The sequence below is a fragment of the Sminthopsis crassicaudata genome, chromosome 3 (genome assembly GCF_048593235.1).
Source record: "Sminthopsis crassicaudata isolate SCR6 chromosome 3, ASM4859323v1, whole genome shotgun sequence".
In the NCBI taxonomy this organism is placed as follows: Eukaryota; Metazoa; Chordata; class Mammalia; order Dasyuromorphia; family Dasyuridae; genus Sminthopsis; species Sminthopsis crassicaudata.
The window spans coordinates 417,522,566-417,540,268 of record NC_133619.1 but is presented as its reverse complement, the minus strand read 5'-3'; the positions used below and the strand labels follow the sequence as shown (position 1 = coordinate 417,540,268).

The window sequence follows — 17,703 nt, the reverse complement described above, 5'->3', positions numbered from 1 at the left end:
AAATTTTCAACAAAACTCATTTTGCATGCCAACTCTATCTATATAAAGAGCTGTACAAGGCAATTTAAAGGCAAAAAAGAAACAGTTCCTCCTCTGAAGGAATTTACATTCTTTTAGGGGAAGAAAACGTATCTAGAAATGTATGTAGTTATTTCAGGAGGAGAGAGCTCCAAGAGCTAGGGAATAGTAAAACATTTCATAGCACCTGAGAGAAGCCTCTAAGGAAAAGTCTTGAGAACACAGGTGAGAGATATTTTTAGTGATAGTAAGAGTAGCTAGATGTGCAATAGAGAAAAGCACCTGTCCTGGAACCTGGAGGATCCAGGTTCAAATTTGACCTCAGACACTTAATACTTAATAAGCTGTGTGACCCTGGGCAAGTCATTTAATCCCAGTTGCCTCTCAGGGGAAAAAAAAACCAACAAAATTTTTTAGGTATTAGTAATCCAATTTTTTTGTGCTTTACACATCTGCTCATTTATTTTTAATTATAAGTGATATCTTGCCTATTTATATACCCCTTTTATAAATGTTGTACTGTCATTTGTAAGAATAAAATTGCTTAACCGGATTTTCATATACATTCTTTAATCTTTTCTCCTTTTTTTCCAAATTATTTTCACTTTAACTGATTATTTTTAAAGTGACTACTATATAGAAAGTGTTGTTAAAGACATTGGAGAATATATAAAGATTATTAAACATCCTTTATCTGCATAACATTTACAATTTAATAAGGAAATTCAACATATATGTATGTAACTATAGTATAAAATAGGTCATAATAAGTGTATCTATGTGTTAGTACTTAAATGTTAGTACTTAAAATGTATATTTCTGCTAATTAAATTTGTAGTCCAAGAAATTTTTTATTTGAAGTGGAATGTTTTCCCTTTTCTCTTCCAAATTGTCTTGTAATTTTACAGTTTCTTGTTTTTCAAATTAGCATATTTTTCTAAATTCTTCCTGCCTTTAAATATAAAGTAGTTAGGATTATTTTCCCAAAGATTAGCTTCCCATATTTTATAATTTTCCCAGCTGAAATTTTGCTTCTTTTCATTGTACCATTGTTTCTAAATATTTTTTGATGACAGGCTAAGAAAAGTGCTATTAGAGGAAAGCATTGTTTGTATCTTTAAAATCCTCAGATTATATATTGGTAACCATTCCTTTATTGGTATATTTGCGTCTTGACTGGACAAATGAAGGAAAAATCAGTCGCCCAGACAATCAAAAATCATGTGTGGTTTTTTTTATCTTACAAAAATGAGTTAAATTCTAAAAACTATTCAACATGCATATTGTAATACTAATTTTAAATTCTAAGAAATAGCAAGTTTGTTAAATTCTTTACTAATGTGTAAAATGTGGATCTTTACCTTGTTTCAAACATCAAGAATTAAAAGAAGGGTTATTTTGAGCAAAAGGGTCCTTATCTCCAGTTCTTGGGAGGTCAAATTAGGAAACTATTAGGAAAAGTTTAAGTGGCTTTCCAGAGGAGACTCCAGTAGAGTGCCTTGCACTAATCCAGTTACCTTATAAAACTTAAATGTATTTATTTTTATCTTTGTAGTAGGCAGCCTAATCTGGATGGCTGATGGTTCTGCATCACTCATACTTCTCATGCCTCTCTGTGTTCATCTCCATGGGAACTGTGAAATAACAAACCTTAAGCATTGAGTCCACCTGATCTTTGCCCTTTTGCTGGTTGATTTTTCTCTTCCTTCTCTTTGCCCTTCTTTATTTGCCCCCATTAGCAAATGTGAGGCAGGTATGGTTGTGATCAAGTGTGGGGACAACTCCTTAGTCATTTATGTGCTTTTTAATTCTTTAATGTAGTCCTGTTTTCTTAAGCAATATACATTAAAAGATTGGTATAAAACTATTAATTCTTGTGACTCACTTTTTTCCTCCAAATAATTGATTGAATGGGGAAACAAAAACTAATGCTCTTGCAAATTTCAGTTTCTGTTTTGAAGATATATTATAGAAATTTGCAAACACTTGCAGAAGTTTTTTTGTGTGTTTATATAGCCTTAGCTATGATATTTATTTGAGTGATTGAATCACAGACTCACATTTCAGCAGCTGTCATTCAGCCTCCATTTAAATATTTTCAGTGTAAGATAAAACTAGTGCTACCATCCCAATTTATACCTGTGCCTTTAAGGTTCCTGTAGGTTAATATTTTTAGTGGAAGAAATTTTTCTATTTTAGCATTATTTTGACATCAGATTAGAAGATGCTTATAGAAAGCTAGCTATAGATACAAATGATGACTTAGGCTATGGTGCACTAAAGCTATCATTTTCTTTTCAATATTTAATAGTCTTTTTATTTTTCAAATACATGTAAAGATAGTATTCAACATTCTTTCTTACAAGACCTTGTATTCTAAATTTTTCTCCCGCCCTCCTTAATTTCCCTTTCCCCCAAAACAGCAAGCAATCTGATATAGGTTAAATATAAAACAGTCCTTTTAAATATATTTCCATCTTTGTCATATTATATAAGAAACATCAGACCAAAAGGGGGAAAAAACAGAAGAAAGAAAACAGACAAAAAGATAAAAATACAATGAAGCTACCTTTCTCTAAAGTAAATTTCAAAACCTTTTACAAGTCACTTTCAGGAATACCAATGGATTTAACTCTTATTTTTAAAGATAAAAATTATGTTGTTGAAGATTATGCTGTTGAAGAGAAATAACAAAACCTCAAAGAATTTGATATATGCATTTAGCACATATATTACACAAATGTCATTTAATGTCTTTAGATATTTAATCCACATTTGAATTTATCGACAATTCACTTTTTAAATAGAAACCAATAATATTCTCTTAAACTTTTAAAACCCATTTACCAAAAAAACTCACTTAATTTCTCCCCCCCCCCCCCCCAAATTTCCTGCTTTTATCACTACTTCAGTTAATCTCCTTGAATCAGGTTGTCAGTATTTTAAAGCTACCTTTATGGACTTATCCTTGTAGATGAACTTTCTTAACTCTTATTGCTGTATCAGTGAGAACTCAGATTGTGAAAGTAACACACTTAAGGTACTTTACTTGAGACATTTCATTTCCCTACCCTGTTATTTAAAGTAGAGCATCATGTTCTTTTTAAATCCCTGCAGTGCAAATGAGCATGTATTGAAAGATCTTTTTAGCTTAATTTAGGAACAGAGGCTTTCTGTGAACATTTAAAAACATTCCTGATATGCTAATAGTCATACCTTTTTACAGTATGATAATAAATAGTTACCTTATTAATTATATAGCCTATTTGGCTATACATAGCAAGGACTAATTTAATTACAGTCTCTAGAATATACTGAAGTCAGAGTTGAGCAGTTAAATGGTAAGAATTCTCTTATAAAATATGATAGTAGATGGTGACCTCTGAATTTGGAAGCATCAACTTACTCCTTTTTAAAGGATCAACCTTTTTATGGATGGATCCTATTTAATTACTAAGGTCTAGTGAATTTTCATGACTGTAATAGACATTATTGAGGACATTGGAAAAGGAAGTAGACATGGTGAAATAGATAATCTTAGTGCTGTACTAATATCCAAAAAATATGCAAAGTATCAGAAAAAGAAACCTTCCATCACTATGACCCTGTGGAGGATTTATGAAAAAGACACTGATAAGATTTACATAGGCTAAGAAGTCTCAGATGAGTTAAAATCTATGCTGAAGCATGTAGTCAAATCACTGGTATCAAAATATAGTAAATGATATGTAGTTCATATATAAAAATACATTTTTGAGTAAGTTCCACTGTAACCTTAGAGATTTATTTTTAACTAATGGAGAAGAAAAAAAATCTGTGGATTTTTCTTTCTTATTTTGTCATATACTCTAAATTAGGGGGTAATTTTTGATTTGATAACCTGGAAAGTGAGAACATTAGTACTAATCTGTTTAGGTTATAAAGTCTAGGATAAGAAACTAAGAACCTTAGGGAAACAGGTAGCTTTGTCACTATTTCTAATTACAAACAAGGGTAGCATAAGAATATGATGGTGGAAGGAAAAAGGAAAGGAAGGGTATAAATATATATAGCACCTACTTTGTGCCAGGCACTTTGCTAAGCACTTTAAAAAATATAGTTTTCAAATTAGAAAAGGTAAAAGACTAATTGAAAATAGTCTTGTTGTAGGGGAGATGATATTATCCAGGATTATCATTGTTCTCTCAGGTTCCCCCCTCTCAGGTTTTACTGTGGAATTTGGTGTTTTTAAATCAGAGAATGGAATCTGAACTTATATACCTTGGAAGTTATTGAAGTGCAGTTATTGAAGATTGGAAATGACATATTTGAAGATTTGCATTTCTGATCAAGTAATCTTAAAATGAAAATGGAGAGGAATAAGAGTCATCTATATCTCAGATAGGTAAATGAATACAGTGTATGACTCAAGAGAATTAATAGTAATGGAGAGACCCAGGAAGTTTCATTATCAAGAAAGAAATAAAGTAATGATATTTATGGCCCTTATAGTTATACAAAAAAGTATAAAATATGAGTTATCCAATAAACTAGAGATAGAGAAGGAAATTCCATACCATGGCGTGACTGAAATATGGCAATAGAAAGGGCATACCTAGTTTATGCTTTTCTTTTTCTTTTTTTTTCTCCTGAGGCAATTGGGGTTAAGTGACTTGCTTAGGGTCACACAGCTAGAAAGTGTTAAGTGTCTGAGGCCAAATTTGAACTCAGGTCCTCCTGACTTCAGGGCTGGTGCTCTATCTATTTCACCACCTAGCTACCCCTATACTTTTAAATACAAGTAACAAAGCAGGCAAAAGGGATGGACCAAAAAGATAATCAAAGGGAAGCTAACAGTCTGTTGAGTGACACTTATGTACTTGGCTTTCAGAGTATTTATCACTGATCCAGGAATGACATTAGACACTGATAGGAAAATAGGAAGTCCAAAATAATTATGATTCCTTAAGAATTCACGAAAGATTCTTTTGATCAAAGTAGGAAAGGAAGAATCAAGACTTGGCCAAAACCCAATTTATGTCCGACCTTCTTTTCTCTTCCCTCAAGTGGTTCCTCCTTAAAGGCATGTTAGGTAACCACATTTTCTCTAATTTTTGGAGTCTAATCCCTTCTAAATTTATTTAATAATTTATAGATGATTTCTGAGACATAGTTAAATTTGTATAACCTATCCAAAAACAATTCTTGGGGAAATGTCATTCCAGTTGAAAGGCCTTTTAACACTTAGTCTAAATCCTATGAGTGATTAAGACTCTTTGACCTAATTAAGATTGAAATGGGAAAGGGGGTAGATTCTACCTTTGCAAATTAATTACAATTAACAGCTATGTAAAAAAATAATTTGGAAGATGAAGGTAAGTTATACCTCTGAAAATACATTATCAAAATTTAAAAAACAAAGGTTTAATAAAGCGAATATACAATTTAGAGAATAGATGAAATACAAACATTATAAAAATAATAAAATTAAAAGTTGGGTTTTTGAAGATGATATCAAAATCAATAAACATTTAACTTATAAAAAAGAGATCCAGATTAAAAAAAAAATAAGATAAAATTGCCACTAATTAAGGTAACAAAACTATTGCTAAAACCTTCCATATGCAATCATATGCTAAAAAGAATTTAAAGCATACAGATAATTATCATATATGTTTGTAAAATACCCAGATTGATAGAACATAAAATAGAGCTCTTAGCCTAATCTCAGAAAGTAATATTGAGGAAGTCATTAAAAAACTATTAATGGAAAAAACTACAGCTATATTTTCAGACAAATTTATCATATCATAAAAGAGCAATTAACACCTATTTCTATAGAAGTAAGTCTCAGTATGGAATAACAGAAGTTATTTTCTTTAAATTTAGAAAACATGTGATTCTACTGACTTGTTTTTATCAGATAAATATGTTTTCTATAACCAAACTAGAGATGAATTTAAAAAAAGGAAATATGAATTGATATTACTAATGGATATGGATCCAACTTTTTATATAAAGTATTAACAAAAAAAAAAAAAATTATATATCTGGGAGCACCAGCCCTGAAGTCAGTAGGACCTAGTTCAAATCTGGTCCTGGACACAGCCTAGCTGTGTGACCCTAGGCAAGTCACTTAACCCCAATTGCTTCAGGCCCCCCCCCCAAAAAAATTGTATATATCCAAAAATTTTTTCTATGATCAAATTTTATTTATTAATCATTTGCAAGAATGGTTTTTTATTATGAAAAATGAGTTTAACTCATATTAAAAAAGTCTAAGCCATGCAATTTTATCATAGGTGTATATTTGGCAAAAATATAACTCTACTTTATATAATAAAAAAAAAAAAACCCACCAAACAACATGGGCATTGTAAGGCTAAGTTTAAAAAAGATAAAACAATACAAAGTTAATATAATCTGCAGTGGGAAAACAGGAGAAGCTTTACTAGAAGGTGATAATGCAAGATTCTCCTTCACACCACTAAGAGTTGGAATTAGCTATATAGGATGAGAAAATTTTGAATTGAGAAAACTATCATTGTGTGGGTTTATAGAAATTTTGTAAAAAATTTTATAAAATTTTATTTTAAAAAATTCTATTTTTAAAAATTGAGTCTTCAGTAGACAATCCAGTTAGAAATATAGCAGCTAAAGTAAGCTGTTTGTCACTCACTAGAAGTTACTTGGTCCCCCCTGAAGGCCATTCAGACAATGAGACAGCTCTCCTGTTCTGTCCACTTTCAGTCACCCATTTTTTCAGTACCCTGTTCCTTGATTTACACATTCTGCTTTATTTTAGACTGTAGTGTACTTTCTAGAGTCCCCATGCTAGGATGCCAAAATATACCATCTGGACTAGTTCTCTGGAGGATCTGGAGACTAGCCCGAATCCTTGGTCTTACTAGAGGAGTGAAAAAGGCAAGAGACCTTCGAGGCTGGCAAAGATAGAATCTATTTATTTCAAGTCCTCTCAGCCCTTAAATATCTTAGTATTATTACATCACTAAAGTACAGTGAGCATGTGCTAACTATAAGCACCATGCTATTGATATGTAAATTCCTCTTTACTGTAAGTATCCCTTGCTTCAAATAGAACATAGATGGTCACATCTCCTCTGACTTTTCAGGAAAGCTGAGAGCCCTTAGGGGAGCTAGGGAGCTGAACCAGACATTGTTAGCTGGTTCCCTCTGGCCTGAAGGGTCTTATACCTTACCTAGAGTTCCCCCACTATCTGCAGCCCTCTACATTGTGTGAGAGAACCTGAGATGGGAAGGCCTTTGGGATTTGTACAGTCTCGAAGATTGGCTGGGTTGGAGGCACAAGCATCCCTGAAGTGCCCTTGCCTTGACTTTTGTGTCCTGCATAGGTCCCCAAGTGGGTAAAGCAAGTCTTAGAGTCAGGAGGATCTGAGTTCAAATTCAGCCTTAGATACTTGCTACTTACTAATTGTATAACATTGGGCAAGTCACTTAATCCCAATTGCCTAGCCAAAAGGGAAAAAAAAAAAAAAAAAGAACCTTTTCTCAACTACATCTTGGGGGGAATATTTTTTAATAATACAAGGGAGATCAGGAGATCACAAAGATAAAAACAGTTTTGATTGCTTTAAATTGAAAACCTGTTATGGGCCAGAACTCTGAACTTGAAACAAAAGATTGAAATAAGGTGCTAAGTCAGTGGAATTGATAGAGACATATTTAGCATGGTATTTAACAGTTCTCTAGTTCAGTACATGTACTTAGTACTTACTAGAGTTCTACAAGATTCACAATTTTAAGAGAGAATATATAAGCTATGAGCCTCCACCAGGATTCAGTCAGGGAGATGCAGAAGCCAAAGAAGGCAGCAGGATTTTAAGCTTTCGGAACCAAGGAAAAGGATAGGCCTCTAAGAAAGCTAACTGGGCCCCAGGAAAGGAGACAAAATTTGGAAAGAGGCAATAAAGCATTTGGACTTTAACACCTGGCTGCATTTGGGGTTGTTACTGAACCGAAAGGAAGGTTGCCCCCAGAAGCCCCCCAAGAAACCTGCTTCGAGAGAAGATTACATTTTAGAAAAGAATATTACATTTTGGCATCTGAACGTGGGACAGATATGATGCTGATTCCATTGAAATCAGCCTTCTTTTCCAATTCAAGGAAAATGTGTAGAGAGCATTGTCACACTTGTTTGATTGTAACTTGGGAGCAGATCATTGAACTTTTAGAAATAGTATAGTGCACATCTCCTTGGTTCTCTAAAGAAAAAGAATTGGATCTAGAGGAGTGGAGATTAGTAGGAGAGCAACTATGTCAATACTACAATGATAATGGACCTGACTCAATTTCCAAAGACACACTTAATTCATACAATTTAATACAACTGGCTTTAGGAAATTATATAAGTTATAGAATAAGGAAAAAGAAGAAAGAGCAGGAGGAGGAGCAAAATAAATTAGGTGAAAAGGATGAAGAATCAGATAAAAATGGAATTAAGTACAAATGTGAATGTGGCACTTAACAGCAGGAGTATTTCCCATCCTCTGACCTACTTCCCTCAATTAACCCTTCATGGGTGAAGGAAGAAGGAAGAGGGGGAGAGGCAATGACACAGTCAGCACCACCTATGACAAGATTATAAAAGACATTGTTTAAGGCAAACAGGATATATCTGATTTAATAAATGCATACCCTGTGATTGAAGAGCTTGACTCTTCAGGGCAAAAAAGGAGAAGATACACTCCTTTTGATCTGGAAAAAAATTAAGGATTTGAAAAAGGATTGCACTCTTTATGGGGCTACATCATCTTATGTTAAGATGCTACTAGATAGTTTGGATTATGAAATCTTAAACCCCAGTGATTGGAAATCCATAGCAAGGACATGTTTAGAACTTGGACAAAACTTGTTGTGGCTTTTGGAGTATCATGAATTATGTAGGATTTAAGCCCAATACAATATGCAAACTGGAGTTAATGTACAAATCAATTTTGACCAAATAGCAGGTGAAGATCAGTATGCAGAGAATTCAGCACAAATTAATCACCCCATAGGAGTGTATGAGCAAATTATTACTGCTGTTATAAAAGCTTCAGGTATCCTCCCAGAAAAAGATCGAGGGGGAAGCCTTCACAAAAATAGAGGAAGGTTCCAGTGAACCCTTTGCTGATTTTGTGGGACGTTTGATTACAGCTGTCACAAGAACCATTGGAGAAAATGCATCTACAAGAGTTATGATGAGACAACTGGCTAAGGAAAATGCTAATGATGTTTGCTAATTATATGGGGATGACACAAAAGATGTTCTTTTTAGAAGAGATTATAAGACTCTGTGCCACAGTGGGCACAAGTGCTTATAATGCCCAGACTACGATGAACATGGGAAGACAAAGTCCCTCTTGGCAAGGGACTTCTAGAGAAACTCATCGATGTTTTCATTGTGGAAAAATTGAGAGCTCAGGGTAGGCAAAGAGATAGAGTGAGAAGACAGGGTGAGAGAATAAAACCCAAAACCCCATTTCCAAAATGCCACAAAGTCTTCCACTGGGCCTCAAAATGTAGATTGACCCAGGGAAATGAGAGGTGGGGCCCAGCTCCAAGATAACAAACCAAAAACGGGGCATGATGGCAGCTGAGTTTACACCCAGAGAATCTTTAGAAGTTCAGGACTCTAATGTGATTTATCAGCGGAAGAGCAATCACATGTCAGCAAGGGATTATATGATCTATCAGCCAAAAAGCAATCAGATGGGAGAAAAGGATTACAATTGGGGAAAATACAGGCTTTTTTAACTCAACAAAAGGGCAGTGTCCAGTGCAAGCAGCTGCAATGTAATTGCCAGGTAATGAGGAAAAATCTAGAAAGTGGTAAATAAAAGGGACTAGATAGGTTAACTACCTGGAAGAGAGGGTTTGCTACAGATGGAGAAGGAAATAGGGGTGATATCAAGCACCTGGAGAGAGACAGAAAATGAGAAAAAACTCGAAACAAAGGAGAAGACCTAAGGACAAAATCTGCAAAAACCATTGGATTTGTTAGGGAACACAAGATGAGACTATTACAGGACTTCAAAGCTTGCAGGAATTATTGAATTCCTGACACATGAAGTAATGGACAATAAATTCCTTTTGGGATATTTCTAGGACTTATGGACATGTATAAATCCTCATGTTGATTCATGTAATTTGTTACATCACTACTAGCCTGTGTTATGTTACTATGTCCTTATGTAATTTATATAATTATGTGTAATACCTCCCATATTGATGGATTTATGTATACCTGTTTCAAAGGGAGCCTCTTCAGAAACCCACTAATCTGATTTGATTTCCCATTTCCTTTGCGTGTTTTCATCTCCTCATGAAGGACATGATCACCTCCTTTTATGGTGTTTTCACTCCTTTTTTGAGCAATCAGGGAAGGCATGATCACCTCCTTTTTTGAGGTTCTCACCTCCTTGAGAAATCAGGGAGCTCATGAACTTCTATGTTCTAAAAACAAAAGAAAGCAGGAGATGCTATGGGCCAGAACTCTGAACTTGAAACAAAAGATTGAAACAAGGTGCTAAGTCAGTGGAATTGATAGAGACAATGATTATTTAGCATGGTATTTAACAGTTCTCTAGTTCAGTACATGTACTTATAGAGTTCTACAAGATTCACACCTTTAAGAGAGCATATATAAGCTATGAGCCTCAACCAGGATTCAATCGGGGAGATTCAGAAGCCAGAGCTCAAGCTCTCGGAACCAAGACTACACAAGGCCTCTAAGAAAGTTAACTGAGCCCCAGGAAAGAACACAAGACTTGGAAAGAGACAATAAAGGATTTGGACTTTAATCCTTGGCTGCACTGGTGATTACTGAACTGAAACTAAGGCTTCCTCCAGAGACCCCAAGGAAACCCCAACAAGAGAATATTACATTTTAAATAAGAATATTACAAAAAACCCTTTTCAGAACAAAATCAGTGTAGCTATAATAAGAAGGGAAACTTGATTGGGAAAGTTTTATTATAGCCATTTGTTTCTTCCCTTTTTTTTTTCTTTTTTTTTTTTTTCCCTGAGGCTGGGGTTAAGTGGCTTGCTCAGGGTCACACAGCTAGGAAGTGTTAAGTGTCTGAGACCAGATTTGAACTCAGGTCTTCCTGAATTCAAGGCTGGTACTCTATCCACTGCGCCACCTAGCTGTCCCCGAAAGTTTTATTGTAGTTATCTCTGATAAAGGTCTAATAGTCAAAGTATATAAGGCACTAATACACAGTATTCAATAGTAACTGTTAAATAAGTGGTCAAAGGCAGCAGACAGACCTTTCAAAAGATAAATTTCAAACTTAACCATAAGGAAGACTTATTCAGATCACCATTAATAAGAGAAATGTGAAATAAAACAATCCTGAACTTTTACCTCACACCCAGAAAATTGGCAATAGTCTTCTTGACTCTGAGGCAATTTCTGTACCATGTACATATCATTGTACCACTATATATATTTTCTACATACACATACATTCAAATATAATCAGCTGGTTGTGCTATTTGCATGTTAAGGATTATGAATAACATCAAACTCTGAAAATCTTTGAGAAGCTATGTGGTGCAGTGGAGATAGTGCTAAGTCTGGAGTTAGGAAATGTGAACCTGGGCAAGTCACCTAACTTTGTTTGCCTCAATTTCCTTACCTTCTGGAGAAGAAAATGGTGAATCACTCCAGTAACCAAATGGGGTTATAACAACAAGAAATGTATGACCCCAAAAGGAGAGTAATCAACCATATAGCAAAACAGAAAAGTGACATTAATAGCCTGAGTGCTATCCCAATCTTTATTTTTTGTGTAGCCCACAAATGCAGGTACAAAATCTGTAGTTTTATTGGTGTAGCAAAGTGGTGCCAGATTCAGATGGAAACCAGGGCTACCAAATTGTACATAAGGATCTTAGGGGGAAAGGAAGGGTGTTACATATTGACTTAGGTAACCATACATTAATGTTATCTAAGTTTTATCATATTTATATTTCATCAGTTATTTCCCAATTACAACTTAATTGGTTTGAGAGGTGCTTGGGAATGTAGTGGATTACCAGTGGAGAGAAGTTCTGGAAAGGAAATTGTTCTGCATTTTACTCTTAGAAGTTTGTCTGGGGACATGAATGGTTAAGTCACCTGACAAAAATTACCTAAATCCCAAGTATCAGAGACATGACTTGAACCCAGGTCTTCCATATTCTTAGGTTAGTTTTCTATATATTACATCACTACTAATTTTGTGAATGTTGTCCACATTGCTCTTTTTCTTAAAAAATATTTTTTAAAAGAGGATGTTCCTAGGAACATTGGCTAATTGTTCTTTGCTAGATTCATAGAAAAGCACAGACAACAATTTGTACTAAGATGAGTCTTATTCTAAAATTCTTGATTGAGAGATAGAAGGGTCATCAGAAGTACAGTCCCTTCACAGGATGAAAGACGCCCAGGAATGTCAGTGACTTGTCCAAAATCATATATATAATAAGCTTTAGAGGAGAAGATTTCAAATCATATTCTCTGACTCTGGAGAAAATATGTAGGCAGGAGTATATTTATCAATGTTTAATAATCAGCTCTTCAAAAATAAAAGACATACTTTTAAGTTAATCTGAATTATTATCATTTTCTCTATCATTTTCTTAGTTTAAACAGTAAGCAAAATGATAAGTTAAGCCCTGATTTGTAGATTTCTGATTTCCAAAATAAATAATACTACACTTTGGCAAACTTGTAGGTTTGTCAGTCAAAGTCATCTTCCAACAGTCCCTTTCAAGGAGTGTAATCTGTGATCTCAGAGCAGGAATATTTCACTGATGAAACCACAGAAATAACTAGTATTGATATAGTGCTTTAAGGTTTGCAAAACACTTTATATGTTTTCTCATCATATTGGAACCTCATAGCAATTCTGGGAAGCAGGACTATTATTAATCTTTTTATAGAGGGAAAAACTGAGGTATGGAAGATTAGTGAATTATTCAGTGTCACGAATCTAGTAATTGTTTGAGGCAGAATGTTAATTCAGATTTTCTCTAGAGCTGTTTATTGAACCACCTAGCTTCCTTTGATTGCACCAGTAATAGAATCAGGAACTTGAATTCTAAGGTTCTTTCCAGTAAACTTTGGGGAAATTTAAAAAAAAAGAGAGAGAGAGTAAACAAAAAGTTGAATTGAAGAATAATAGTAAAAATACTAGATGAATGAAACCAGAAACACTAGAAAATTAATGTACTAGACAAAAATTTTTAAAGAAGACAACCAAACTTTCATACTTAAGAAAAAAAAAAGTAAGTTCATAGCACATGAACAGAAAATTGTTAGAAACTATTTGATCCAGGTATGTGCCCCCCAAAACATAACTGACATAAAAGGATATATCTTTTTTAAATATCCTTATTAACAGAACTGGAAGTAGAGAATTTGAATAATCCATTCACAGTAAAAGAAATAGAACTCGTAAAGGAAGAAAAAAATACTCTGGTTTGGATCAAATTATAAGTAACTTCAAACAACCGTTCCATGAAAATTTAATTTATTGTCATATAAATTATTTGAAAAATTATATATAGAAAGTCTATTTCCACCTTTAGTAAAACAAGTATGTTCCTAATGCCTATACCAAGTGTAATGGGCCAGAATTCTGGAGAAGTGCATTTGAAAAAAGGATTCTTACAAGGTGTTAACTCAGTGGAATTGATAAGACAATAGTTATCTAGTTTAGCATGGTGATTAATAGTTCTCTAGTTCAGTATGATTGATTTAACCTTACAACAAATAATGGTTCCCTACTGATATAATGATTGGCTTATACTTTTAAAACAGAGGATTTAATTATAATAGAGTATTTAAGAGGTAAGAGTCAGATCTTGAGTACTCCAATAGATCTGGGAAGTTGAAGCACAAGTTCTCGGACTGAGACAGATTTCAAGACAGAGACTATCGTGGTGGCTCTTCTGCTTTCTCCACAGAAACCAAGACACATTCCAGAGGACCTCCAGAAAGCTAGTCGAGTGCCAGGAAAGGAGACAGACTGTATACTTTATCAACTGGCTATTCTTGTGGTGATTACTCAGCTGAAACGAAGGCTGGTCCAAAGACCTCCAGAAAGCAAACCAGAATATTACACCAAGGACATAAAATGTCAGGAAGAAATTTTCAGAACAATATCACTAATGAATATTAATTTAAAATATTGAATAAAATAATAGTAGAGGCAATAATATATTAAAATTATATATGCTCTAATCAGATGGGATACATATCAGGAATGTAAGATTGATCCAGAATTAGTAAAGAATCATATAAACCCTTTTAATAACAAAACCAATAAAAATTGTATGATAGTCAATGTAGAAAACAGCTTTCAATAAAATATAACACCCATTTGTATTTTTGAAATATTTTTAAAAGTAGGATAAAATAGACTTTTCTCTGGTAAATAATATTTGTTTAAAATTAAGAGCTAGCATTATCTAGGTTGGGAAAATGCTAGATCCCTTTTCAAAAATATTTGAGATAAAATATTGCTACCACTTAATATAATTCTGGAAATGATAATATGATCCTCTCCTCCAAAAAAGATTCTAAGGGAAGATTAATATCAAAGAAAAAACATACTTTTTTAAGGTGCTACATTGATTTACTTAAGGAATCCTAGAGATGCAATCAAAAATTGAAATTAATTTTAGCTAAGTACCAAGATATAAAGTAAACCCATAGAAATTCTCAACTTTTCTATATAATCCTGAGAAGGAAGAGAGAAAAAAGAAGACAATTAAGAATAACTTCAGCATGTATATTATATCTAGGAATATACCTAACAGAAAATTATATGAATGTGATTATAAATTACTGTAGAAATAAAGATAGATTAATGTATTGGAAAGTAATTGCTTGCTCATGTTAGCCTATGCTGTTATAATAAACAATGATAAAATTTCATTAATTAATCTATAGAATAAATGCCATATCAATCATACTTCTATAGCACTTTATGGCACTAGACAAAAACTTTTTAAAAAAATCCATTTGGAGAAATAAGTGGTCAAGAATCCCAGAAGAAATATTGTTTTTTCTCTTAAGTTGGAAGAAGATCTAGAAGTATTATTTCTAAATGTATAGGGCAATAGGTATCAAGACACTTATCTGTTATTGTTTAAAAGTAAAAGTTCATCAATAGAACATAAGATCCAGGAGGAATCTTATATAACAGTTTAACATTCAACAAACCATAGGACATCAACTCTTTGAGTAATTGATCTCAAACTAATTTCATAATAATATTTTATTGGTATTTCTAATACCAATTCCAATATCAATCAACAAACAAAAGTTCTTTGAATGGTTCTTTGCTAGGGAGACTTCCATGAGTTGCAAAGTGAAATGTATTGTGATAAAGTAACAGCAATATTGTAAAATGATTTTAGTTATGAATAACTTAGCTATTCTCAGCAATGATCCAGGACAACTCTGAAGGACTATACATAAGGCAGAGAAAGAACTGATGGTGTCCAAATACAAATTGAAGCATATTAAAAAAGAAAAAAACTTTACTTCCATCATTTCTTATACCATAAAAAGTATTTCATCATAATCACATACACTGTTTTTGGGTTTTTTTAATCTATTATCCAAGTGATGGGCATCTGTAATGTTCCGTTACTCTAAAATATAATTGTTCTCTTGGAGCAGATTTCTTGGAGAGCTTCTGGAGGCAGCCTTCCTTTCAGTTCAGTTCAATGATACCAAAATGTAGCCAGGAGTTAAAATCCAGATCCTTTATTGTGTCTTTCAAAATCGTGAATCTTGGGGACTTCTGGCCAAGATGGCGACATGGAGGCAGACAGATGCTTGAACTCCATGTTTTCTCTCAGGACTTACTTCATGACAAGCCTCAGAGTTAATGCTTGACCAGAAAAGAAACCAACAAATAATCACCAAGAGACGACATCCTTGAAATGTGCCACAGAAGGTCTGTGTTTGCTCGGGGGAGGGTTGAACAGACTGGGTGCAGACTGCAGGCAGGCAGCCAGATCGAGACAGACAGCTCACACAGCACAGACCAGAGGGGGGAGGGATACGATCTCTGCTGTTTCTGCAAAAAGACTTTTACCCCAGTGTGGATATTTCCGTCTTGGCAGCAAGCCAGGAACAGCAGAGAGGGTGTAAACACCAGAGATGAAGATTAAAACCCCGGAAAGCTAGCGTCTCTCAGAACTCAGCTATCCCCAACCCCCACTTGGAGAGACTCAGCACATTCTCAGAGCCTCAGAACGCAGATTCAGCGCAGCCATTGCTGTTCTATTAGTGGCTCTCTGCTGCCCTACCAAGGAAGCCCATTAACAACATCCAACCCCATCCCTCTCCCCCCCAAAACAGACCAATTGTTTCTCTTGTCAATTTGTTTTCTTCGATTTGCTCTGATAAAATGAACAAAAAATTCAAAAGGGCTATAACCATTGATACCTTCTGTATGGAGAGAGAGCAGACTTCAAATACTGTGGAGACTAAAAACAGACTGTCCCCAGAGGAATCCCCTAAGGGGGATATGATCTGCTCCTCAATACAAAAGAATCTCATAGAGGAAATCAAAAAGGCTCTCACAAGAGAGCTAGAAGAGAAATGGGAAAAGGAAAGGGAAGCTTGGAAAGAGAGGCTGGAGAAGTTATCCAGAGTGGATAAAGAGATCAAATCATTGAGAAATAAAATTAGTGAATTAGAAAAGGCAAACAACTCCAAGGAAAACAGGATTAGTGATCTAGATAAAGAAATCAGCTCTCTAAAAAATAAAATGGATAAAATGGAAAAAAATTCCATAGAAGATGAAAACTCACTTAAAAACACAATTGGACAATTACAAAAAGATATTAAAAAAAAAAGTGAGTGAAGAAAATACATCATTGAAAATTAGACTCCAACAAGTAGAAATGAATGACTCAAGGAGAAACCAAGAGGTAGTCAAGTAAAACCAGAGAAATAAAACAATTGAAAAGATAGCTTATTAGAAAGACAACAGACCTGGAAAACAGATCCAGGAGAGACAATTTGAGAAAAATCAGACTCCCTGAAAAATGTGAGGAAAAAAAGAGCTTGGACACTATTTTCAAGGAAATCATCAAAGAGAACTGCTCAGACATTTTGGAAACAGAGGGCAAAATAGACATTGAAAGAATTCATCGATCACCTACTGAAAGGGACCCTAAAATCAAAACACCAAGAAATATAGTGGCCAAGTTCAAGAACCATCAGACAAAGGAAAAATTACTGGAAGCTGCTAGAAAAAAGCAATTCAGATATGGAGGAGCCACTATAAGGATAACCCAGGATCTAGCAGCGTCCACATTAAAAGAACGAAGGGCCTGGAACATGACATTCCCAAAGGCTAAGGAACTTGGTATGCAGCCAAGAATAACTTACCCAGCAAAAATGAGCATCGTTTTCCAGAGAAGAAGATAGACATTTAACGAAATAAATGAATTCCATCTATTCTTGATGGAAAAACCAGATCTACATAAAATGTTTGATCTTCAAATACAGAACTCAAGAGATTTCTAAAAAGGTAAAAAGAAATCTTGAGAACTATACTTCTGCCATAAAAATATGTAAAGAACATATGTATAATTTGTCTTAGAAACTAGAGGTGGAAAGGAAATTATATCATATAAAAGTGTAAAGTGGTGGTGCTACATCTCATGAAA

General features: G+C 34.2%; 1 protein-coding gene across 1 annotated transcript in view; it reads left to right on the top strand.

Moving 5' to 3' along the window:
* PMS1 (PMS1 homolog 1, mismatch repair system component) overlaps positions 1-17,703 on the top strand; it is a 129,173-nt gene that overhangs the window by 33,637 nt on the left and 77,833 nt on the right.